This window comes from Molossus molossus, unplaced genomic scaffold (genome assembly GCF_014108415.1).
Source record: "Molossus molossus isolate mMolMol1 unplaced genomic scaffold, mMolMol1.p scaffold_m16_p_21, whole genome shotgun sequence".
NCBI lineage: Eukaryota > Metazoa > Chordata > Mammalia > Chiroptera > Molossidae > Molossus > Molossus molossus.
In genome coordinates, this window is record NW_023425357.1 from 37337545 (window position 1) to 37364773 (window position 27229).

Consider the following 27229-nt stretch of genomic DNA (forward strand, 5'->3'; position numbering starts at 1 on the left):
GAGAGAGAACACTGACTGACCACGTCCTACATGCCCTATGATCAGGAATCGAACCAGCAACCTCTCTCTTGGTGCATGGGTTGATGCTCAACCACTGAGCCACACCAGCTGAGCATTGCTGTTTTTAGCTAAATTCTACCTTATAAAACATGCCCTATTGGTGTTTTTTCATATTTTGGGGTGGGGGGTGGGGGTGGCAAAATCAGAACTTGGATACAGATTCCAATGGCCCTGCTTGTAGCTACTACCAATAACATCTCTTGTGTCACACCAATAAGTATTCATGTATCTTTCTCCTCTATGAGACCATAAGTTCCTTGAGGACAGGGACCATGTATAACAACTAGTTTTTACTCTTTAGCACTGTGCCTAGGTTGGTTAGTACTTGATAAATGCGAACTGAATATATAATAAAACTAGAAGAAGAAAAAAAATCAGCCAATTCATAGCTTCTGGCTCCTAAGGTTCATGAGTACTGAGTACCCAGATACATAAGAGTAAAATTAGTCTGAACAATCATCTAACTGATAGCAACATGACTTAAAATCTGCAAGTATATACAAGACTGATTCAAAATTAAAATTTAAAGTGTTTTGCATTCTTGCCCTAGTCTCAAATAAAGCTTTTGCTACTTCTATTAGAGACATGTTTCTTTAATTCTGTCCTGGCACCTTAACGCTGTATCCATGCGAACAGTCAGAGAAGGTTCTTAAGCCAGGAGGATTACTTGCAAGGCAGTACAAACACTATAGAAAGATGGGCAAGGCCTGGTTCTGCATTCTAAGTATTACTGTCTAATATAAGGGCAGAACAGGTACAATGGTTCTAGGTAAAAGTAGGTAGGTTTGGTCAGGCTGGTGTGGCTCAGTGGATTGAGCATCGTCCCAAGGACTGAGAGGTCCTGGTTTGATTCCTGGTCAGGGCACATGCCTGAGTTGCGGGCTCGATTCCCAGGGTACAATGGTTCTAGGTAAAAGTAGGTAGGTTTGGTCAGGCTGGTGTGGCTCAGTGGATTGAGCATCGTCCCAAGGACTGAGAGGTCCTGGTTTGATTCCTGGTCAGGGCACATGCCTGAGTTGCGGGCTCGATTCCCAGTAGGCAGTGGATTGATGTTTGTCTCTCTCACAGATGTTTCTATATTTCCCTTCCTCTCTCTCTAAATAAAAGTCAACAAAAACATTAAAAAAAAAAAAAAAGTAGGTGTGAGATCAAGATGATTCATAAATGTGGAATCTGAATGGAACCCCGAAATGGGGCAGGACATATAGAGGCAGAGTGGTGTGTGTATGTTGCAGGGGAAGGGGTAGTATCCTTATATAGAATAAATATATGAGGGAACTGGTTTTGAGAAAAAAATAACAGTTGGCTTAAAGCATAGGGCAGAGGAAAGGATAGAAAGAGACAGGAGAAAGCTATGTTGGTGGTAGCCATCCATTGGATGGTCTTGCTTGACAAAATAAGACTATATATATATGGGCAGCACTGGGAAACCACCTATCCTTTCTGGGCAGAGGAATTTAAGATTTACTAGGTTCACTAAAACAGTGCTTGATTTCTACAACAAAGTGTGTCTCTTTATTGGCAAAAGGGAGAGATGCATGGCTTTCAAAGCCTCTCATTATCTAACCCCAGATAACCTATTCAGATTTATGCCTCTTTGCTCTTTAGCCATTACTTTTCTCTGAATGTGTCTGCTGATAAAATAACCACACTATTTTGCACTTAAATTTTTCTCAAAATGCTCCATTTCCCCCAGCTGGCTTGTGAAATCTCTTAGAGGGCAAAAGCCAGACTTGAAGCAACCTACATTTTTTTTTATAGATTCAGCAAACTCCACCATCTGCATGGAACAAAACCAAGGCTGATGGAAAACCTCGTGGGTTGCTGGTTGTCAGACAGATTTGTTCTGCCATTACCTACTTTCTTTTTTTTTTAATTCTCACCCAAGGACATGTTTGCATTCATCTTTAGATAGAGCAGGCGGGAGAGAGGCAAAAGAGAGAGAGAAACATCGATGTGAGAGAGACATATGAAGTGGTTGGCACCCACACAACCCCTACCAGGGCGGGAACAAACTGCAACCAAGGTATGTGCCCTTAGTGGGAACCGAACCTGGGACTCTCTGGTCCGCAGGCCAATGTTCTAACCGTTGAGCCAAACCGGCCAGGGCTCATTACCTGCTTTCATTAGTCCCTTGTTCTCAACAATGAAGAGAAAAATACTACAATGCTCAATGCAAAGACCTCTTGCTAGCTGTTCCATTATAAGTGGGGAACAAATGTAAGAAAATGTGCATATATGCACAACCAACTGACACAGACACTAGGCTGGGGAAGGCAGGAGGGGATGAAAATGGGATGAAGAAGGGGTCAATGGGGAAAGGGGGGGACATCTGCAAAACTTTCAACAATAAAATAAATAATTTTAAAAAATGTTACTGCAAAAGGTGAGGATCAAGAGACATTTGTAGAATGCTTTATAACTTGCCTATAAATAAAATACGTCTTGAGTATCAACGTCCCAGCATTATTACAAGGTCTCATTTACATTTCTGATCTTAAAAGACTACTTTAAGCATGATCCTAACTATAATTTCTTTTATATAACCAATATTGTAGAGATGGATTATTCTTGGGACAGGAATGAATGCTCTATACTAGAAATACAATGGAAGCCACAAATGTGAGTCATATAGGTGTAATTTTCTAGTTGTCATATTGAAAAAGTAATAAGAAACAAGGTTAAATTAATTTTAGTAATCTATTTTATTTACGCCAGTATATCCCAAACATTATCATTTCAAGATATAACCAAAAAAAATCGAGATATTTTATATTCATTTTTTCATAATAAACCTTTAAAATCTGGTATATATTTTACATTTATAGTATAACCCAATTTTAACTAGTCACACTGTAGGTTCTCAATAGCCACATGTGGCTAGGGGCTATACTATAATGCGTGGCACAACTTTATACCTTTGCTGCTCCAGCAGCACTGGCGTAACCCTGGAATGCATTAGAAACACAAAACTTTAGGCCTCACCTTTGAACCTCAGAACCAGAATCTGCAATTTAATAGATCCCCAAGTGGTTTCATATATTCAGGTTTAAGAAGCACTAATTTGCACTGGCTGGTTTGGCTCAGCAGTTAGAGCATCGGCCTGCGGTCCAGAGAGACCTGGGGTTCGATTCCTGTTAAGGGCATGTACCTGGGTTGCAGTTTGTCCCCGGCCCTGGTTGGGTCATGTGCATGGCAACCACTTGATGTGTCCCTCTCACGTTGATGTTTCTCTCTCTTTCTCTCCCCCTTCCACTCTATCTGAACAAAAAACAGGAAAAATGTCCTCGGGTGAGGATAAAAAATAAAAGCACTAATTTATGGCCTACACACTGGAGGGTCCTGGGTTTGATTCCCAGCCCGTTAGGGCTCATGAGGGAGGCAACCAGTTGATGTATCTCTCTCACATGGATGTTTCTCTTTCTCCCCCCCATTTCACTCTCTCTAAAAATCAATGGAAAAAAAATATCCTAAAGTGAGGAGTAACAATAAAAAAGCAGCACCACTTTATACTATTACTTTTCACACATTAAAAACAAATACTTTCCGCCCAGCCAGTGTGGCTCAGTGGTTGAGCATCGACCTATGTACCAAGGGGTCGCCGATTGGGGCACATGCCCAGGTTGTGGGCCAAATCCCCAATGGGGGTCATGCAGGAGGCAGCCAATCAATGTTCTCTCTCACTAATGTTTCTCTCTCTCTCTCTCCGAAACAAACAAACAAAAATCAATAAAACATTAAAACAAAAACCTGAAAACAAAAACCAAAAAACTTTCTCACCCTGGCCAGTTTGGCTCAGAGGTTAGAGCTTCGGCCTGAGGACCAAAGAGTCTCGGAGTCTCGGGTTCAGTTCTATCAAGGGCATCTACCTCATTGGCAGTTTGGTCCCCGGCACCGAGAGGGGTTGTATGGGAGGTAACCAATTAATGTGTCTCTCTCATGTTGATGTTTCTCTCTCTTTCTCTTCCTCACTCCTACTCTATCTAAAGATAATGAAAACAAAACAAAACAAAAAAACCCTCAGGTGAGAGTTTAAAAATAAACAACAAAACTTTCCCTGACCATGAAAGTCTCAAAATTAGGACCCCAGTAAAGATGGTAACTCCAAACTTGAATTTCAGAGAGCTGACAACAAACCCCATACACCTTGGAGACATTCTTGAGAAAAGTAACAAAGAACAACAACAACCAAAAAAAAAAACACATAAAATTTCACAAGCTGTAAATGTTAATGCTTGCCCTGCCAGAAAAATCACTACATAATCCCAGGCTATTTAGATTATCCCGTGTAATAAAACTGGTAGAGGAAAAACATTTAGACTGAGCTCTACAGGGTTTTGTAGCATATAATTTGAAAAATAGAGAAAAATCCATCTTGCCCATCTTAAGAATTTAAAATGTTAGAAACTGCTTATAAATAACCAAGCCCAACCTAAAAGAGGTCACAGAATTACAAATCAGGTAGAAAAATAATTGGTACAAAAGAATACAAACTGAAACCAACTGTGTTGCCAGGAAGTCAAGCTGACAGAGAGAGTATTGGGTTCATGAACATGGGCATCTACTCAGGGTCATAAAGCAGTAGCTTCTATTTTGACAGAGAAAAATTACACACGAAGTAGCAAGTCACCAGCCTCTCCCACACACTGCTTAGAAATATCTCAGCGATTCCCCTCAAGGAGTGGATTCCTTTACCTAACTTCCTCCACAAGGAAGTCTCTCCTCTGAAATCAATAACTAATCTAACAGGCTGGATCAGGTCTCTCTCCCCACTCCCTGGAAATTGTACTCTTTTAGCTGTCATCACCCTTCAACAACAGTTCTGACCCAACCCCTCCCTTCCTGCCCACTTTGGGGAGGGGGGGGGTGTGTGCAGTGGCACAGCAGCAGTGTAGATGGACATTTTTTCTCTCATATTCTCTGCCGCTCTCCTTGAGTCAGCCATGCATTCTAGCTTTTGTAAAATCTTTTTGTGGATCAACACCATTAAAAGGGGGTTTACATTTACTTCTGGGACACAACTTTTTTCACGTTATTTTTAGAAATCTGAAAAATAACGCACATAAAAGATTTGAAAGTTGTTCATAATTTCAATACTTAGAGATAATCACCTAGTACTTTGGTGTTTTCTCAGTTTTTCCCCTCTTATGGATATGTATTTTTAATATAGACATGACATTATACATATAATCTGTATACTCTTGTTTATGGCTTTGCTCTATTTTAAGAACCTGTCCTTATTAAAAAGGACTTCAGCCCTGGCCAGTGTGGCTTGGTTGGAGAGTCATTCCATACACCAAAGGTGGTGGGTTTGATTCCCTGGTTGGGGCATGTGTGGGCATCAAATGATTGATGTTTCTCTCTCACAATGATCTTTCTCTCTCTCCCGCCCTCCTTTCCTTTCTAAAAACAACAACAAAAACCACAGATCACTGGATAAGCCATGATCTTTTTTTTTTTTTTTTTTTTTTTTAAAGGACTCCAATCCTCCTTAGCCTGATCCTGTGGCCCTTCTGCTTGGTCCACAAGCACCAAGTACCAAGAACCACACCAGCCAACCCAATGGCCTTCCTCTCATCCTCAATCTCAGTTTCTCTGGCATCTGATGGTATGCAATTTATATTCGTCCTTCATCGGCCTCTCTTCTCCCTTGGCTCCTACTTTCCCTCTTTTGTCTGAGCACATCAAGGTTCTGTTCCTTTCTCTGTAGCCACTCCATTTGCTAACCTTTTTTAAAATTTCATTTTATTTTTATTATTTCTGCTGTCTCTACACAGAGGTCTTTAAAATCCACATCTGCAATCCCAGTTTCACTACCTAAAGGATATCTTTCTATGTGAATATTTGGCTATCACCTAAGGAGTAAAGAAACCTGAACTCTAGTCCCTAATCCATTACTAACCAACCAAAAGAGCTTGGCAAAGCAGGTTTGTCTTCTGGGCCACAATATCACATACAAAATGGAATTGTGAAGACCAAATCCTTCCTGTATTCTCTATCATCTTGGTGGGGGGAAAAAAAAAGCTTAGAAACATTAAAAAAAAAAATCATTCAAATCAACTTCTGGATGGAGGGTAGGCAGAAGGCTCCCTCAGACTGAGTGAGACAAAGCGATCCTGACACTTGGGGTGAGAGGGCTGGAAGAGAGGAAAACTGGCACCTGAGCACTTACTTCCCTTGGCTCTGCTGACTGGTTGAGTGAAAGGATGCAGAGGTCTAGTCTCAAACACAAAGGGCCAGGACTGCCCTTGCTCCTAGGCCACCGGCCTGGCCTACATTCTTGAGAGCCTTCTAGATAAGCCCTTTCCCTCTTGCCTCAGCCTCTTCTCTGCCAGCTCTTTGTTGCTCTAATCTTTCCCATCTTAAAACTCTCCATAACTCCACCTGACCACTTAACATCTGCTATCTCTGTATTCCCTCCATTTTCAACCCAACACTGTCTCCACTCCTTTATTTCTCCCCCACCCTTGATTTACCAGTCTGGTTTTCATTTCTCAATACTCTACTGAATTGCTCTAAAGCCAGGAATGGTTCTTTTTTTTTTTCTTCCTTTTTTTTTTGTTCAGATAAGAGTGGGAGGAAGAGAAACATCGATTTTTTTTTTTTTAATCCTCACCTGAGGACATTTTTCCATTTTTTGTTCAGGTAGAGTGGGAGGGAGAGAGAGGAACAGAGAGAGAGAGAGAGAGAGAGAGAGAGAGAGAGAAACATCGATGTGAAGGGACACATCAAGTGGCTGCCACCCACACGACCAACCAGGGCCGGGGACAAACTGCAACCGAGGTATGCGCCCTTAGCGGGAACCGAACCCGGGTCTCTCTGGACCGCAGGCCGACGCTCTAACCACTGAGCAAAACCGGCCAGGGCCAGGAATGGTTCTTAACTGGTAAATTCAAGAGACTTTTCTGCCCTGGCCAGGTGGCTCGGTTGGTTGGCATGCTGCCCTGTACACCAAACGGTTATGGGTTTGATTCCCTGTCAGGGCACATACCTAGGTTGCGGGTTTGATTCCCAGTTGGGGTGCAGCAACTGATTGTTGTTTCTCTCCCCTGCCTTCCTCTCTCTAAAAAAGAAATCATTAAAAACATATCCTTGGGAGAGGACTGATTTTTTTTTTTTTTTATTAGCGAGAGATAGAAATATCGATCTGAGAGAGATCTATCAATCAGCTGCCTCCTGCATGGTCTCTACTGGGTGGAGATTGAACCAAGATTTCTCAGTCCATGGGATGACGCTCAATTCACTGAGCCACATCAGCCGGGCATCCTTGGGAGATTACCAACCAACCAACCAACCAATCAGTGGTTAGAGTGTCAACCTGAGGATCAATGAGTCACAGACCAATGATTCCAGCCAAGGGCAAGTATCTCAGTTTCAGTTCATTCCCTGCCCTGGTTGGGGTTGTGTGGGAGGCAATCAGTCAATATGTCCCCCTCACATCGATGTTTCTCTTTCTCTCCCTTCCTCACAACTCTATATATGAAGATAAATAGAAAAATATCCTCGGGTGAGGATTTAAAAGAAAAAAAAAAAAAAAGACTTTTCTGACTTGACCTCTCAGTAGAATAATGGCATTCTATTCTAGTCTTGATCCCAGAATTATATGACAGAACATCAGAACACTGAATTTTTTTTTTTTTAAATCCTCACCGGAGGACATTTTTGCGTGTATCTTCCGATAAAGCAGGAGGGAGAGAGGGAGGAAGAGAGAGAGAAACAAAAATGTGAGAGAGACATATAGCGTGGTTGCTACCCACATGACCCCAACCAGGGCCAGGGAAAAACTGCAACCAAGCTACGTGCCCTTAGCGGGACCCGAACCCGGAACTCTCCGGTCCACGGGCTGACACTCTAACTGCTGAGCCAAGATGACCAGGGCAGAACACTGAATATTCTTGGGTCACAGGATCTTATCCTTTACAGAACTGCTTTCATCAAGTTTTGTGTTGACATTATGCCCTTGGCTTACACTAAAGGATATGTGGGAGAAATTTTATTTGGAATCATATGCTTGGAAAAGCTTTACTTTAAAGAAATTTTTTCTTTCATTGAGAGATCTATATAATAGGATCATGTTACTATTTTTTTTTCTAAGATGGCCACACTGTGATCAATTATTTTCCTCTCAAAATATGTAGTAAAAATTTTATATGCTAACTGGTATTTTCTGTAGGTTTAACTTTGTATTATTTATTATTTGTATTTTCTTTTTTTTTTTATCCTCACCCGAGGACATTTTTCCATTTTTTGCACAGACAGAGTGGGAGGGAGAGAGAGGAAGAGAGATTGAGAGAGAAACATCGACGTGAAAGAGGCACATCGAGTGGCTGCCACCCGCACGACCAACCAGGGCCGGGGACAAACTGCAACCGAGGTACATGCCCTTAGCGGGAACCGAACCCGGGTCTCTCCGGACCGCAGGCCGATGCTCTAACCGCTGAGCCAAACCGGCCAGGGCTATTATTTGTATTTTCTACATATTTCTTCAAATTCTTTTTCAAGCAAGATGGGCTATAAATGAAGTTGTATACAGTATACATATATATTCAAAAATACAGAAATATAGAAGGTTATACCACTTTTAACAAACATCAAACTAAAAAGAACCTTAACTCAAAATGTGCAGACATATCTAAAGATTACAAAACTCTTCTAAGAGGCATAAAAGACTTCACTAAATAGGGACAGTACTATTCATACCCATGATCAGAAAGGCCAAACATTTAAAAACGTTCTTTCTACTTCCTATAAAAAGCAATTTTTCAAAATCTGTCTGAAATAAGATATTGAGGATAGCAATAAAATTTCTGAAAAATGAAGGCAATCTTCTATTTCCAAATGTTAACATATTATAAAGCCATAATAATTTATAATAATGTAGTACTGTCACTATCACAGACAATTTAAACAGAACATAAAACCCAGAAACAACCTCCTAACATATACAAAGTTTCATTTTAAATTGGTGGGGAAAAGAAGATTATTTCATAAAAGATACCAGAAAAACTGGAAAATAATGAGTTTTATCTTTAATCCATCAAGAATGTATTCTGTTGTCATATGAGATAAAGAGACATTAACAACTAACCAACCAACCAAAAAAAAAAACCCAAAAAAACCCCACACCAAAATGAATGAACAAAACAAACTTCCACCCTTAAGAAGATACAGGTGACTAGGCTTCTGACCTCAGAATGAAGAAGGCTTTGTGCTTAACTACACAGAAAATAGGAGGAACCAGAGGACATTATTGAAATTTTGACCACCTTAAAGTAAAATCAAACAAACAAAAAACTTATGACAAAAACATGAACAAAATTAAGAAATTAGTCAACAAGAAAAAAGTATTTGCAGCAAAATGGCAAAAGATTAACATCCTTATTATACAAATAATTTTAAAATTTATAAGATAAAGATGAACACAAAAGAGAACATTGGGCAAAGGACACAAATAGATGACTCAAAGAAATACAAATGGCAGATAAATACAAATGAGATATGCTACCCCTATGTGCCTTGATTTCCTTCTCTAAAAAAAAAATATATATTTTTTTTTCATTTTTTTTTTTTCTTTATGGCTTTCAGAGAGAGAGAGAGAGGAAGGGAGAGGGGAAGAGAGACAGAAACATCAATGAGAGAGAACACTGATTGGCCACCTCCTGCACGCTCTGCACTGGGGATCAGACCCACAACCTGGGCATGTGCCCTGAGACCTCTTGGTGCATGGGGTCAACGCTCAACCGCTGAACCACACCGGCCAGGCTTGATTTCCTTTTCTACAAAACAGGAATAATGATATCCACTTTGTAGGTTGTCATTAAGATAAAATAAAACAATCCTTATAGCCACCCTCCCACCAGAAGGCAAAATGACTACATGTTAGTTGAACAAACCGATAATGTTTCAGTTTCCTAGAATTCTAATTCACAAGCCCTAGATAAATACCCCCCCACCCCCCGCAAAGTGACTTCTCTGATAAACTACTGAATTTCTGTAGATTGAAGGCAGCAACCCAGTTAACAGAATCTGGTGATTACCAAATCCAGGAATGGAAGAGAAAAAACAAAAAACAAAACCCAGAACAGTTTCCCAGGCTGGTATCTCTTATTAGTCTGTCAGACTAAATCTTGCTGCCAGACTAAATCTTCCTGGAATGAAGTGAAAAAAACACGTGATGGTTGGGGCTTATTGAATCAACTCTAAAGTCCTCGGCTTCGCTCCCAGACTTCTGTATAATCTGTTCCCATCCTTTCCACCCACCCACCTCACCTTTGGGCCATCTTCCACACAAGCGCCTACTACCTTGTCCCCCACCCTCCCAGCTTAAGTCATTCCCAAATGAGTGATTTTCTTCTGGTGTGCCACAAGAATTTTTAAAACATACTGCCCGGCCAGTGTGGCTCAGTGGTTAAGTATCGACCCATGCACCAGGAGGTCTCCAGTTTGATTCCGGGTCAGGGTACATTGCCCAGGTTGTGGATCTGATCCACAATGGGGGGGAGGGAATGCAGAAGGAGGCCAATCGATGTTCTCTCTCATCGGTATTTCTATCTCTCTCCCTCTCCCCCTTCCCCTCTCTCTAAAATCAATAAAGAAAAAAAAATTTTTTTTTTTAAACACGCAACCCAGGCCGGTTTGGTTCAGCGGTTAGAGCTTCAGCCCGTAAACCAGAGTCCCGGGTTCGGTTCCGCTAAGGGCACATACCTTGGTTGCAGTTTGTCCCCAGCCCTGGTTGGGCTTGTGTGGGTAGTAGCCACTTGATATGTCTCTGTCACGTCGATGTTTCTCTCTCTCTTCCCCCCTCTCCCTCCCGCTCTGTCTGAGGATAAATGCAAAAATGTCCTCGGATGAGGATAAAAAAAAGTAAATAAAACATGCAATACCTATTTAGTCAGGGGACTGACCTCTTTCTCCTTAGATTGTCAAACAAACAAACAAACAAAAATAATGGCCAACACAATAGCCGTCCAGTGTGAATGAATAAAAATTATTGTTTTATTTTGGAATTTTAGTAGTTTATATGTGCCACAAGATGAAAAAGGTTGAAAACTGCTGCCCTAAATCAGTCTTCTCAACCTTGACCAGTGCAGACTGACTTCAAGTTTGCTTTGTTTTCACTGTAGTTAACTGTTCTATGTCTGTGTCTTATCCCCAGACTTTTAGGTTAATGGTAAGGACATAATTATGTCTTTTATTTCTGCAGCAATGAATATAAAACATTAGGTAAACAGCAGACACTCAATATTGGTGCCACTGTCCTATGAAACACACACAAATGGTTCCTGCACATGACAAGAGCAGGAAGAAAACATAGAAAAACATTATGTGCTAAGTGAAAGTTTAACTGTATGAGCTTTTCTTTAAAAAAAAAAAGTTTTTATTGATTTTTTTAGAGAGAGAAGAAAGGAAAGATAGAAACATCGATGCAAGAGAAAAACATCCATCAGCTGCCTCCTGCATGCCCCACTATTGGGGATTGAGCCCACAACCTGGACATGTACTCTGACCAGGAATCAAACCGGGACCTCTCAGCTCAATCCACTGAGCCACACTGGCCAGATCAGCTTATTTTCTTTAATGCTATGTTTATGTCATTTCTTAAACAGAAAAATAAGAATCCTAACACAGCCCTGGCTGGTTTGGCTCAGTGGCTAGAGCGTCGGCTTGCGGACCAGACTCCCGGATTCGGTTCCTGCAAAGGGCACGTACCTTGGTTGCAGCTTGTCCCTGCCCTGGTTGGAGTCACGTGGGTGGCAACCAGTTGATGTGTCTCTCTCACTCTGATGTTTCTCTTTTTCTTCCCTTTCTCCCTAACAAAAAAAAAGTTAAAAAAAAGAAATCCTAACATAATTATAGGTTAGATTTTTAAATAATCCTGCCACGTGAATATAAAGGCTAATTGTGAATACACTCATTTCTGAAGATGTTAAGACTTATTAATTCATCATAAATTCTACAGCTATATAGCAAATGTGTCAGGTATTTCCCAAAGGAAAACCTTTAATACTCACCACTGCAGAGATTAGTCATTTGGGAAGATTGGTTATTATAAAATATAGTACTAAGGCCCTGGCCGGTTTGGCTCAGTGGTTAAAGCATCAGCCTGTGGTCCAGAGAGACCAGGGTTCGGTTCCTGCTAAGGGCATGTACCATGGTTGCAGTTTGCCCCCGGATCCAGGTTGGGTTGTGTGCGTGGCAGCCACTCGATGTGTCCCTTTCACGTCGATGTCTCTCTGTCTCTCTGTCTCTCCCCCTCCCTTCCTCCCCTTCCTACTCTATCTGAACAAAAAATGGAAAAATGTCCTCGGGTGAGGATTAAAAAAAAAAAAAAATACACACACACATATATATTACTAAGAATAATACATATGTATTGAGAATTAGATAGTAGAGGAGGACAATTTCCAGGAGCCTGTTTTATAAATAAAACCACAACTTTTTAAAATTTTTTTATTTTATTTTTTTTAATCCTCATCCGAGGACATTTTTCCATTTTTTGTACAGACAGAGTGGGAGGGAGAGAGAGGGAGAGAGAGGGAAACATCGATGTGAAAGGGACACATCGAGTGGCTGCCACCCGCACGACCAACCAGGGCCGGGGACAAACTGCAACCGAGGTACATGCCCTTAGCGGGAACCGAACCCGGGCCTCTCCGGACCGCAGGCGGACGCTCTAACCGCTGAGCCAAACCGGCCAGGGCTAAAACCGCAACTTTTTGTTTGACACACTCCTAAAAAACCCAACTTATTTCTGGAGCAGATCAGAAGATTGTTTATACTCTAGGAAAGAAACAGTAGCTGGAGTCCCCCATGAGCTTTCATAATCCACAGCTATTCAAAAACAAGTCTAACATGAAGGTCATCTAGCAACTCGCCTGATTCACACTGCTCAATATAAAACGTCAAACATCATTAGAAGGAAGAAAAGAGGGGAGATACCTTATAGCTTTCTCTTTTTGAGATTTTTAAATTAGAGGAATGTTTTGACCCAGAAGACTGAAAATCCCAGCTCATTCATTACAGACGATAGGGAACATTAAGTGCCATTATGACAACAGGAAAAAAGAAAGAAATTCAAGATAATCAGTTTCTCATGAGAATGAAAGGAAAAGCTAACTGACTTTTACTAAATGTAGGCACTAGTCAAAAAGAATAAAAATTATTCACCCTCGTGGAAAAAATGTTAGGTTTAAAAAGTCAAATAAAGTAACCATTTCACTTTGCCTCTCCTGAAACTATATACACCATCATCTTCTCTGAGAGCTTAAGATACATCAAAACAAAGTAACACAACTATTAATAGCTACGAATGAGTATCAGGAAAGTTGCAGACTATAGTAAAGAATAGGGAGGACCTGGGTGGGGAGTATGACTCAGTCTGAGAAGCAGAAAAACATTAGTGACCATTTATTTCAGGGTGATGGGAAACGGAAGAAGCCTTTATCTTAAGTAGCATACACCTACTGTCACACACACACCTCTCTCTTCCCTATTCTGTGCCATTAACTTTAAAAAGAATCTTTGAGTTTTAAATTTGTTGGTGGTGGTTTTTTGTTGTTTTTTTTGAGAAGTATTAAAAGAGAAATAAAGTATCTTCTAAGTTAAGAAAACTTAAGAGCATCCCAGTTTTGTTAACAATCCCTTTCCTCATTTGTTAATATTAAAAGATGGTTAACCCTAGCCAGTATGGCTCATGGCTCAGTTGGTTGAACATCACCTCAGGCACCAAAAGATTGCTGGTTCCGTCAGGGAACATACCCAGGTTGTAGGTTTGACCCCCCCCCCCACGCACCGTTAGGGTGTGTACAGGAGGCAACGAAATGATGTTTCCCCCCCCCCCTCCTCTCTCTAAAATCAATGAAACATATTTTTGTAGAAAAAAAATTTTTTATCCTCACTCGACATTTTTCCATTTTTTGTTCAGATAGAGTGGGAAGGAGAGAAAGGAAGAGGAAGAGAGAGAGATCAACGTGAAAGGGACACACCAAGTGGCTGCTACCCACACGACCAACCAGGGCCGGGGACAAACCTCAACGGAGGTACACGTCCTTAGGGAACCGAACCCAGGTCTCTCTGAACCGCAGGCCAACACTCTAACAGCTGAGCCAAACTGGCCAGAGCTAGAAAAAAAAATTATAAAGGTGGTCAAAACAAAACAATTATTCTAACAGCTAGTTGGAAAAATGTATTTAAGAAGCTTTGAATCTAGGAAATAAACACTAATGCAATATTTGTAGTGGTAACAGTGAAACTACCATGGAAGGAGGTGAAAGAGTTCTTTTGCTACAGGAATAAGAAATGCTAAACCAATAATTCTTTCACCAAAAGGTGCCCGATGCTGGTTACACAGAGATGAATTTTCCTTTTAATCACTTTGGGGGGCAGGGGTGGTTCTACTGTATAGTGTTTGATTCTCAGGAAGCTCATCTGGCAGGGAGACAGATAAAACAAATTAACAGCTATATAATGTGATGAATGTTGTAACAGGGGTTAACATACTTCCCACTACCCTGGTACAAATGATGGCTTAAGCGAGTGAAGGAGGGCTTCAAGGAGAAGAATTACTAAAGCTGGATCTTCAAGGGTGAGATGGACCCTGACAGGCAAAATACAATTAAGAGAGGAGGATTGTAACAGAGAAAGAGCATATAGGAATAACTTAAATATGTAAGGAATTAGATAAGTTTGGTGCAAAAATATTCAACATAACCAAATGGAAATGTATTAAATCATCTCAAAGTTATTATTGTGGCCTGGTTACAGAGGCCATGTTCCAGCCCCTCATTAAGGGTAGCCTGTTTATTTATTTATACATGAAACAGAAGACAAAACATATCTGGGAGTCAATATACTAGTGCTACAGTACTGATTGAAGGCAGCCTCTCAAGTACATGCTGTCCCTCTCTGCTTTCTACAGCCTGTTTGACACTTTTACTGGCACACAGCAACCTAATGTCTTACTTCTTTTTGCTCTCTCAAGGGTGACCACCAAATCCCTCCTTGCCCTGCTCTAGGCCCATTTCCTGAAAGCAGCTCAGAGTTACACTGTCTCTGAAGCAGTTCCAGTTTTTCATCACTGGAAATAGGAGAAAAGGGGGGAAGCTGTGGCAAATCTATCACCTTGAATAAGTATGTTATAAAATGGAATAAATTATACACACACAGAATTTCCAGAACATCTAACAGGTACATCAATGGATTTTGGGGCACATTCTACCTGAGCAGTGGTTCCCAAACCTGTCGGTACCAGAATCATCTGGTGAGCTTTAAAATACATATATCCCAGAGATTCTGATTCAGCAGTTCTGGAGTGGAAGAGACCTTCTTTCAAAAGATCCTCAAGAGATTCTAATATAGAATCTTTGCTGACTATGGCTTAGAAGCAACTGACCTAGAATATAATAGTTATTCATCCAAAATACAGGTCTATAAAAATCCAAGCTACTCAAATATACAGAGTTTCTACTATGAGGATGTTTGGTTCATTCTTTTTTTTTTTGGTACGTGCCCCTAGTGGGAACCAAACCCGGGACTCTCTGGCCCACAGGCTGACGCTCCAACCGCTGAGCCAAACCAGCCAGGGCAGCCTCATTCTTTAATACAAAGAATTACTTTATTTAGATAAAAATATCTACAAAGCCTACCTCAAAACTAATATGATTTCTATATAAGCAATAATGAAATGTATAACTTAAGAAGGAAGTTCTAAGGTTTAACCTCTATTATGGGTACCATCAAAATCAAAAGATCTCTTCAGATAGTACGGGACAAGCTCAACGCATGACAAGGAAAACACACACACACACACACACACACACACACGAGTGAACTCATGGTTTATAATGTGTATCATTGACCATGTAGCCACTACTCTAGTTTCTATGACTTGGTATTCTCATGAAGGCTACTTGGTAGAACCAAGACCATTTTTATTTGGTAAGTGGGGTCCCCTATAAGGTCAATGTTAAATTAGAAGCTATCAGTTTAAATTCAGCAATGCACACATGTACCAAAGGCATAATAAGGGTAATAATAAATGGCAATATAGTGCTTTTGAACAAATACCAGATTATAAAAACAATATGCCAACTTGGTTGCTCCTTAGAAATATGAAAACAAATACAGAAAAAGGAAACACAGGCAATAGCTTAATCAAGAAAATGGGGGGCGGGGGGGCACGAGCATGCGCAGGCAAATTACATATTTACACAACAAGAAGAGAAGGAGCAAAGACTGTCTGACAAGAGACAAGAAAGAAAAAAAAAAAGTATTCTCAAGAAGAAACCAAGTCACTATTACTTTACAGTTTCAACATATACTTACAATAAAATTAAAAAAAATTTTTTTTTATATTCTCACCAGAGGACATTTTTTGCATTTATCTTTAGATAGAGCAGGAGAGAGATAGGGAGGAAGAGTGAGAAACATCGACATGAGAGAGACACATCGATTAGTTGCCACCCACACGACCCCAACCAGGGCCGGGGATGAACCACAACCTAGGTACGTGTCCATATTAAAAATCGAATGCGGTCCGCAGGCCAACGCTCTAACCGCTGAGCCAAACTGGCCAGGGCACAATGAAATTTTTAAATAAGAGTAGAAAGATACAAGATATAAATAAATAAAACAGAAACACAAGAAATACTAAAAACAATGAGTATCATATTTTTATAGAATAGTTCTGTACCATACCATATCTCTGTGAATGTAAAACACTTGGTGTCCACTTTACAGTATGTGACACTAACTATGCTGTATCAGAGTTTTATTATGCCAGAGTTTATCTAAACAAATAAAAAAGCGTGGGGTAAAATAATTGCGAGCCCATGCACCAAGACGCTGCCAGCTGGATTCCCAGGTTGTGGGCTCAATCCCCAGTGGTACATGCAGGAGGCGGCCAATCGATGTACTCTCTTTCTCTCCCTCTCTCTCTGAAAGCAATAAAGAAAAGCAATAAATTAAAAAATAAAATAAAATAATTTAGAGATTTCTGTGGTCCAACTGGATCACACTAAAAATAGAGGGGCTAACCAAACCAGCCCCTCCAAGGATGGTCTGTTCGTATCCCAGGGAAATTACTGAAGGATTCTAAAGTCCTGCATTATCCAGAAAAAGATGAATAAGCTCAAAATCCTAACAGCCTTGGCATTAGATACCAAGCTTTAATATTAGTGATAGCCAGAGCCTAGTAATGCATTATACACATGGATAAACTTTAAAGTTGGTGATGGTATTACAGATCTAAAAAACCGAATGCATATCAAATAACTAGCCATAGAACTAAATGCAAGATTATTTTATGAAAGTCAGAAACTATTCAGAGCCAGTCTGAAGAACAACAACAAAAACCAGATGCACTTGTCCTATATCCAAAACCTTGGGTAAATCCCTTTGCCTCTTAAGTTTCTTTTCTTTTTATTTTTTTATCCTCACCCGAGGACACTTTTTTGATATTTTGTTCAGATAGAGTGGGAGGGGTAGAGAGGGAGGGAGGGGGACGGGGAGAGAGAGAGAGAGAGAGAGAGAGAGAGAGAGAGAGAGATATCAACATGAAAGGGACACATCGAGTGGATGCCACCCACATGACCCAACCAGGGCTGGGGACAAAATGCAACAGAGGTATATGCCCTTAGCAGGAACCGAACCCAGGTATCTCCGGACTGCAGGCCGACGCTCTAACCGCTGAGCAAAACCGGCCAGAGCACCTCTTAAGTTTCTTATCTGTAAAATGAGGGGATTGATAGATTACTTACAAATTCTCCTGGTTTTTAACATCCCACACTTTGTTTAGGTTATCAATTAGATTCCTCCTTATATGCAAGATGGGAACAAGTATGACCACTTTCCAGGTGAAAAAAAACCAAACAGGAAATTTCAACCACTGCATATAGTAAAGTTGTACATAAGAGTGGAGCAAAAGGTAGTTCTCTAGCTTTGCAGTCTCCTTGTCTATAACCCAGCAGTCAAGCAGAAGTCTCTGAAACCCATTTAGATGAAGATGGTTAACGCACACCACTCTACTGAATGGCATTTACATCTAAGTCCAAGAAATTTAAAGAGGAATCCCTGTGTTGGGCAAAAATGCCACAAACATAAGTTACACTCTACCAGATGGTCTTTTTCTTCCCTCCATTACAATGTTTTAGCCCTGGCCGGTTTGGCTCAGCAGTTAGAGCGTTGGCCTGCAGACCAGAGTCCCAGGTCTGGTTCCTACTAAGGACACATACCTCAGTTGCAGCTTGTCCCTGGCCCCAGTTGGGGTGGTGTGGGTGGCGACCACTTGATGTGTTTCTCTCACATCCGTATTTCTCTCTCTCCCTATATAAGGATTAATGAAAAAATGTCCTCGGGTGAGGATTTAAAAAACAAGAATATGTTTTAAACTAGAAAGGTTTCTCAAAGTCAGGGTATAATCACTGTTTATATAACCCCCCTCCCTCCCCAATGCATAAAGTACATCAAGATATCTGTTCTTTTCTTCAAAAGCCCTCACCTATCTAGAACACTTTAGGACTCTGTTTCCTCCTTCCTTGTTGGGAAAGCTGGTGTATCATCTACCTCTTTTCAAAATAAGAAAGAGAGGATTTAATTTCAGTGTAACAAATGCTTAGAGCTATATAGTTGATAGGATAATCTAATTAGCCATTAAGTAAGATATACACTTACCTAAAAGTCACTAAATCAACAAATATCGACTACTAAGAGTTAAGAACAAAATCAAAAAAGCATTCTGAATAGATAAAACAGACATTTCAAAATCTATGCCCTCAAATTTACAATTCATTTGACTCTCACTCAAAGTCAATTTACTCATGTTAGAAATCATTCAAATGGGGAATAGGAGGAGAAAGAAAATATTAGAGGCAAAAGCCAGGGTCAATAGCAAGGGATAGCTGTTCTCAAAGAAACATGTTAACATCCAGCAATAAGGAAGTACCTTTCTAGTAATCTGAAGTTAACATAGGGTATTAGAAAGCTTCAGTACTTCTTCCTATTGTATTGAATTCCTTTTTCCCTTTAAAAATTATACAACATAGCCCTGGCTGGTTTGGCTCAGCGGTTGGAGAGTCAGCCTGCGGTCCAGAGAGACCCGGGTTCGGTTCCCGCTAAGGGCATGTACCTTGGTTGCAGTTTGTCCCTGGCCCTGGTTGGGTTGTGTGGATGGTGACCACTCGATGTGTCTCTCTCACATCAATATTTCTCTCTCTCCCACTCTATCTGACCAAAATATGGAAAAATGTCCTCCAGTGAGGATTAAAATACTACACACACACACACACACACACACACACACACACACACATAATATAGATTGTATGAAAGAAAAAATTGGTTGTTGCCAGAGGTGGGGTATGGGAGAAATAGGTGAAGGAGGTATAAATTTTTTTTAAAAAGAATCCAATATTGTCAGCAATAAAAAAAAAAAAAAATTAAAAGTCTGTGTTACAGATGTATAACTTAATTGAAGGGAATGGGGGAAATTTTACCTAAATAACTTAGGAAATGAGAAGAGAGTACAAGACTAAGGAATAAAGAATTACACATAAGCACTATATTGTAGTTAATCAAGTTTTTTCCCATGGAGTTCAGGCTAACAATTCTGATACCACTATAAGTTTATACTGGGATTGAGCAAATAAACAGCAAGTAGATGACGAATAGTGATAAAAGAGTAAAAAAAAAAAGTATACTATGAGCCCTTCTTTTGTGATGTACCAAAGACTAAAGAGAAAACAAGGTCTAGCTCTTTCTATATGGTCACATTCTGCTATATATTTTTTGTGTGTTTGTACTTAATCCTCCCTCTCTACTTGTAGTATTCCCTATTTAACCCACTGAATTAATTTGTACTCCCCTCCAAAACAACTACAAAACCAAAAGATTGGCTCTTCCAATGAAAACCCAGGCTTTCAGTAAAATTGCTTTAGCTAAGTTTATAGATTAATTCAGTTAGAAATGTTTTTCTTGGTTCTCTGCTATAATTATCCTCCCCAAAACAAGGAAAAACATTATATAATACATGTAATAGGAGAAAACTAAGAACACAAACCTATAGGTTTTATGTAAATATTCTGGTTTATATCCATAGTCACTCATTCATACACACACACACACATGCACACATTTATTCTCACATGAGAGAACACATTGTGCATACTATTTGACAATCAGCTTCAGGTATTTCTATAGATATGTATGCATAACACAATGATTGCATGATATCCTATTTATATAGATATATTAATTTAATCAGTCTCTATAGCCAAATATTGTTATTTCCAATTTTTGGTAATTCTGCTTTATCTAATTTTAAAAAGGAGGGAGGGAGAGAGTTTATCTGCATGTATAAAATAACTATGTTATACAAACTATAGAAAACGAAGAAAAGTCACCCCAAACCTAACTACCCTACCGATACTAGTTTATTTTGTTCTGATATCTATTTAGTTTTTTTCCCCTAGGCATTCATTCAACCTTATTGAGCTCTTGCTATGTGCCAGGTTTTTGTTTAGGGTTTTCTTTACTTTTATTCCTGAATTAAAAAACAAAAGTATTTTTATTGATTTCAAAGAGAGGGAGGGAGAGGGAGAGAAAGAAATATCAATCAGCTGTCTTCTGCATGCCCCCTACTGGGGATCCAGCCCACAATCCATGTATGTACCCTCACCAGGAATTGAACCAGTGACCTCCTGGTGCATGGGTCAACACTGAGTCACACCAGCTGGGTTACACTGTATTTTTATTTTTTCTTTATTGATTTTAGAGAGAGAGGAAGGGAGAGGGAGAGAGAAACATCGATGAGTAAGAACATCGATTGGTCGCCTCCTACATGCTCCCCATTGGGGATTTGGCCCACAACCTGGGTATGTGCCCTGATCTGGAATCGAACCAATAACCTCTTGGTGCATGTGTCAATGCTCAACCACTGAGCTACACTGGCCAAGCTACACTGTATTTTTTAAAAATCCTCTCAAAGTATGGAATGAGCACATTACAAGTGTTCAATAAATACTGCAGATATCCAAATATCTGAGTTGATCCAATTCACGTCATTTCAGAGAAAGTCACTTTCCCTATGTCTTTTTTTTTTAATCCTCACCTGAGGACATTTTTCCATTTTTGTTCAGATAGAGTGGGAAGGAGAGAGAAAAAGAAACATCGATGTGAAAGAGACACATCGAGTGGCTGCCTCTTGCACAACCCCAACCAAGGCCAGGGACAAACTGCAACCGAGGTACATACCCTTGACCGGAATCAAACCTGCAACTCATTGGTCTGTGGGCCGACCCTCTACCAGCTGAGCCAAACCAGTTAGGATAGTTTCTCTCTGTTTTATGTCTAGAAACAATTAGGTTCAAATATTAAACTTGTTTTCAAAGAGCAGGCATTATCAATACATAACATGTAATTTTTTTCTTTTTTTATTCTCATCCGAGGATATTTTCCCATTTTTGTTCAGGGTGGGAGGGGGAGGAAGAGAGAGAGAAACATCGACGTGAAAGGGACACATAGAATGGCCGCCTCCAACATGACCCCAACCAGGGCTGGTTCAAACCACAACCGAGGCACGTGCCCTTAGCGGGAACCGAACCGGGGTCTCCCTGGACGCAGGCCAATGCTCTAACCGCTGGGCCAAACCAGCCAGGTCCAGATGTAATTTTTAAGGACCAATTACGTTAAGAGGAATACATGAGTAACAACACTTAGTAATTTTAAGACACACAGGTAACACTTAAGAACAGATGCTTTTGAATAATCTTAGGAGTCACAAGGCCCGTAGCTTAGAATTTAGCCATTTATTATGATTGTGACAACTTAACAAAGTGGGAGGGGGGATGTCAGTATAAATTGTTAATTATGTTTGAGTTAACGTGTTCTGTTTTCAAAACTGTTTTATAGAGTTTACTTTACAGTTTTAGAACTGATTTTGTTCATTGCTTCCTCTTTCCTTCTGATAATATTTCTGACTTGGTCCAGCTATCCAGAACTGCATACCAACTGTGCTGAGCTCTCGTGTATGTCATGCATGTGTAGGAACATGCATGCAGGCAAACAAGCACCATTTAATAAAATTTAACTTCTATATTCCACAGTAGGATACTACAGGGAATAAAATAAGGAGCTGGATTGTACAGCTATTCTGTAGCTCAAAAGTATTGCTTCTCAAAGGTTTCCACTGTAGTACCTATACAAAGAACACTTCCCACTACTAGGCATTCATGCCCCATTTTGTTGATGACCTGTGTAATTTTAGACAGTCATATAGAGTATACATTCTGTTCCTAAAATATATATTTGTTTCAATGTAAAAAAGTTTTTTAAATTACTTACCAGTTAAATTACTTAACTCACCGCCCCCTCAATGAGCACAACTGAAGCTTCAAGAAGATGGGTCATGCTTATCTTGTGGCTTCAAGTACCCCGGAATCATATCACTTTGTACCCTAAGGGTATTCATATCCCAGTTTGAGAAACAGGGATTAAAATAGCCACAACATTTAAAAGTGACCAACATGTTTCTACAACCCCATTTCCCAAAGTCTTTAGCGTTCCCTATAGCTTTTCAAATCAGTCTTGTTTTTCTTTTCAGCAGTTCATTGGTATGTACTTTGTATCAACACTTCTAAAAGAACCTGTAGAGCACAAGTTATTTTTGGAATGACAGAAAATCAGCACAAAAACCTTGTCCTTCTCATCTATGAAAGTACCAAGATGCCCACTTGAAAAACAGAGATCTGAAGAATAGTAGAGCTTTCACTCCTATTCCCTTCCTCCTCTCTATTTGCTTCAGGGATGGCTTTTAAGAAAAATCTTAGTAGTCACTTGGATGGTTTATTCATATAAGCTTATCTAATCTCAGCATTTGTAACTCCCACCTCTACACTCTTTTACCATTACACAAGTTCAATTAAACAATTTTCACATTTTCTAGGGGATAAGAAAAAAGTGCCTTCTGGTAGCCTGAGAAGATATCATTTTCGCACTAAGAACCCTAACTTTGTTGTTTATGAGATCCAAAGCCTGGTAGACCCTGACATTTATGAGAAGCCTGTTTCAAGTTCCCTATGATGTCCATCATATTTTATAGCAGAAACTGTATGCCACAGTAAATTTTAAGTGGCTCTTTCAAATGTTAAAAAAACATACTGATAATGACTATAACTAACACTGATACAAACATGGGTCATTAGCTAGGCTAACTCAATTAAGACCACTTTTATCCAGGATAGCAGATTTCCCAAGAACAGGATTCCATCTGTTTGTTCCTCTTCAAAATTACCAATCTCCACAATGGACTTTTGAGATCATTTGCCAAGAGCCAAATTATACATCCCAAAAGTTTTTACAGCAAAGCAGCCACCATTTTCCTGGGGTTTTTCTATGTACTGGCCCAAAATGGTACTTAATGCTTTATCCACATTCTCAACTTGGAGAATAACCTCTGCAACTAATGTTATTCTCTCACAAATGAGGGCTGTCGGAATAGAAAGATTAAGTAACTTGCTGAATGTCATCCAACTCATATATGGTAGTGCAGTTTCAAACTGAGGACTCTGACCATAAAAGCCTGTATGCCCTTAACCACCCACCCTCTTGAATCTCCTATACCCAAGAATGGTCCAGCAAACCCTCCAATATAACTCCTGTTTTTAAGACCAAGGAATGGAAGTATTTACCTCTCCGTGGTTGCAAAGTCAGTTTGAAAAGGAAAAACAGAATCTAGCTCTCAAGCAGTCGGTCCACTAGCGCATCTTGTTCTTTGGCCCCAGGTCCGTGACCATTCTAAAATAGAAGTACAAATCATTTTATGAACACTAAATATACACAAATGCACATATAGTATAAAAAACAGAGGGCAAGACGAAGACTGACAAAATTTAGAAAGAAATAAAATATATCATCTTATTAATTGGGTCATTCCATAAATATATATCAAGCCAATAATAAAGCAGTTATTTTTTTTTAGACATTTGCTAAATAGATAGAGAACTAAAGATTTGTGATGATCAAAACAGCACTCTACTGAGACCTTGCAACCAAAAACCGGCACATGTATATATAGCCACACTACCAAAAAATTAATTCCTATAGGTGCAGTAATAGTCCTTTAACAGTTTATTTCCTTATCTTTAGCAAGTAGTGGTTTACGGATTAAGTTAGTTACACCATGAACAAAGGCTATTTTTCAGTTTAATAAGATAACTAACTATGGGGGGTAGCTTTCACTGACCACTGAAAATCTTAGAAGCACAGCACTGAGATACTTTTTAATCAAATAGTTAAATACCTTTTTTAGTAAAAACAAACACACAATTTTCTCCCTAAATTACAAATAAATGAACTGTCAAGCTTCAGGCAATGGTAGAGTAGAACTTATCTCCAGGATGGGGGTGGGGGGAGCAACTCCTAAATGAAATGAAAAGAGCTAAATTTGAATTAAAAGTGTTCAAAGAATTTAGCATAAGAGGTGTAACTAAGAGGGAATCCAACTCATAATTTAATTAGAGCCCACAAAACTAGGCTAATATAATACTTTCTTTTTTTAAACAGACTTTATTTTTAAAATTTTTTATTTTTATTGATTTTAGAGACAGAAGGGAGAGGGAGAAAGAGAGAGAAACATTGGAGAGAGAGAACACCGACTGACGGCCTCCTACATGCCCTCCACTGGGGATTTGGTCCACAACCTAGGCATGTGCCCTGACCAGGAATCAAGCCAGCAACATCTTGGTTCATGGGTCAGCACTCAACCACTGAGCCACACTGGTGGGGCTGATATAATACTTTCTTAAATGGAGCTAAAGAAAAGCCTTTCTGTTGAAAGGCAATTTATTTATTTATTTATTTATTTTCTTAACTGATTTTTAAAGACAGAGGAAGGGGGAGAGAGAGGGAGGGAGGGAGAGAGAGAGAGAGAGAGAGAGAGAGAGAGAGAGAGAGAGAAAGAAACATCGATTGGTCGCCTCCTGCTCACCCCATACTGGCGATGGATCAGTGCCCTGACTGGGAACTGAACCAGCCACCTCTTGGTGCATGGGTCAATGCTCCATCACTGAGCCACACTGGCCGGACGAGAGGCAATTTATAACAGAGAGGACCAGAGTATCTAGTTCAAAGAAACTTTTATATTGCAGTCCATATACTGTCAAAGAGAATGAGAATGTATGCCCCTGAAAATTCTAAGGGTAACTAAAAATGAGGATCAAGTGTGGGGAAAAAAATCACTATTCTTGAGGTGTACGTTAGCAGTCTTTATGCAATGTCACATCTTTGCATCCTAACACTAATCCATTGAGAAGATGCACAAAGATACTGTAAGACCTGAATATAATGACTAGAGAAAGTTTAGGAATGTTTAAAAAAACATGGTATGCCAAATCTACATACATAATTATGAACTACGGTCTTCAAAGTTATTATATTACTTGCCATCATTATTCTTTCTAAACCTGTATGCTCTTTCTCAAATACTAACAATTATGACAATTCTTGGTTGTTTGAAGAGGGACCTAATTTTTGGCAAAAGAGCCTGAAGTCATCTGGAACCAAGATAGGTAAATAAGGTAGATAGATGGTCAACTAGGTTTCTGGTTTAAAAAAAAATTAAATGGAGCATATAAAGTAGATGATGTGGAGTGAATTTAATGTCAGCAGCATCCCTGAAGCTAAAAATCAGTCTCTAGAGGTGATTTTCTATCAGCAGGCACTATGGTACAATGCTTGCCACAGGACTCCTCCTTAGGGCATATCAGCCACAGGTGGCCTCCACCACTCCCAAGGAACTCCCCAGGCCACCCAGAGGTCTTAGGTGGGTGCCCTTATTTTTGTGTGTTCTTTAAAGCAAAACCCTAAAGACCTTAGAATTTTAACGCATCTTAAGGATAACTTTTACAGCTCCTAAATTTTTTTTTTAAACCCTCACCCAAGGATATTTTTCCATTTATCTTTAGACAGAGTGGGAGGGAGGGAGGGAGGGAAGAGAGAGAGACAGAGACAGAGACATAGATGTGAGAGAAACACAGGGACTGGCTACCTCCCACACCACCGCGACCAGAGCTGGGACCATACTGCAACTGAGGTATGTGCCCTTGACCAGAATTGAACTGGAGACTCTTTGGTCCTCAGGCCAACGTTCTAACCACTGACCCAAACCGGCCAGGGCCAGCTCCTAAATTTTATGCTGGTTGAACAAATCCCTAAGATAACTTTTACAACTACTCTTAAATAAGCAGCCTTTTCTTATGGGGACGAACAGTTCTGTTGTAATCTTCCTCATATTACTGATTTAAGTAATAAGTTCCTTTAGGTAACCTTATAATCCTCAATTTATTCTCTTTGTAGATATAGCTTTCCAATAAAAACAAAGTATGAATCCTGGTCTACAGGAAATCTCAAAGGATAGCAACTCTGTAGATAAGGTTTATACCATTAAAACAACATAAATGATGTACCAGACTTAGAAGTTAATGACTGCATATGGCACAACTGAATCAAGAAGCAAAATATGTTATGTGGAGCACAATGCTAACCTGGGGAAACAAGCATTACTCTTCATTCAATTGCAGAACTGCTGGATTTTAATTTTTAACCCCAGTGGAGCTTATCTAATAAGTGAAACATGCCACCTGCCATCTAGAATTTCAAAAGGAAAATAATGCTGAAGATCACAAGAATGCAAAAAACTACACAAATGGACTAAGATAATTAAGTGTGCTTCTATTCCCAAACTTGACACCCATCAATGCTAATGCATTTAGTTACTTAGTGCAATTTTACTGTGGAGGAGGGGGAGAAGGAACATTTTGTAGGATTCAAAAAGGGATGTTCAAATACTCTCTTATGGAGGCAGACTGCTGCAAAACCCTACAGATTGAGATTACACACAGTGGACTGACAAATTTGCTTAGCATCAAGATGTTTTAATTTCCTCATAAATTTAATGTAACTTTTCTTAAAAAAAAAAAAAAAAAAATCAAGACTTTCTTCTCTTCAAAACAGCCAGAGTTGTTACATTAACTGCCAGCCCATACTATATTAAGGCACTAAAATATTTGAGAAAAGAGCAAAAAGACAATTCAACAGTAAGCTTTTAAACGATGCAAGAAGGCTTAAGGACAGAGTAAATTTAATTTACGTGCCCCGTTTGACTTGTTTTGTAGCCTAT

The 27229-nt window shown here is 39.7% G+C and overlaps 1 protein-coding gene across 1 annotated transcript in view; it reads right to left on the reverse strand.

The window, feature by feature from the left end:
- The window catches only part of CTCF (CCCTC-binding factor), a 47502-nt gene extending 20886 nt beyond the window's left edge, over nt 1-26616 (reverse strand). The window contains exons 1-3 of the mRNA XM_036275732.1: nt 26595-26616; nt 23742-23847; nt 22396-22508 (exon numbers count right to left, since the gene is read on the reverse strand). The gene's annotated coding sequence lies outside the window, so the exon portion shown is untranslated. The remainder of the gene's footprint in view (nt 1-22395; nt 22509-23741; nt 23848-26594) is intronic.
- Between the last annotated feature and the right edge of the window lie 613 nt (nt 26617-27229).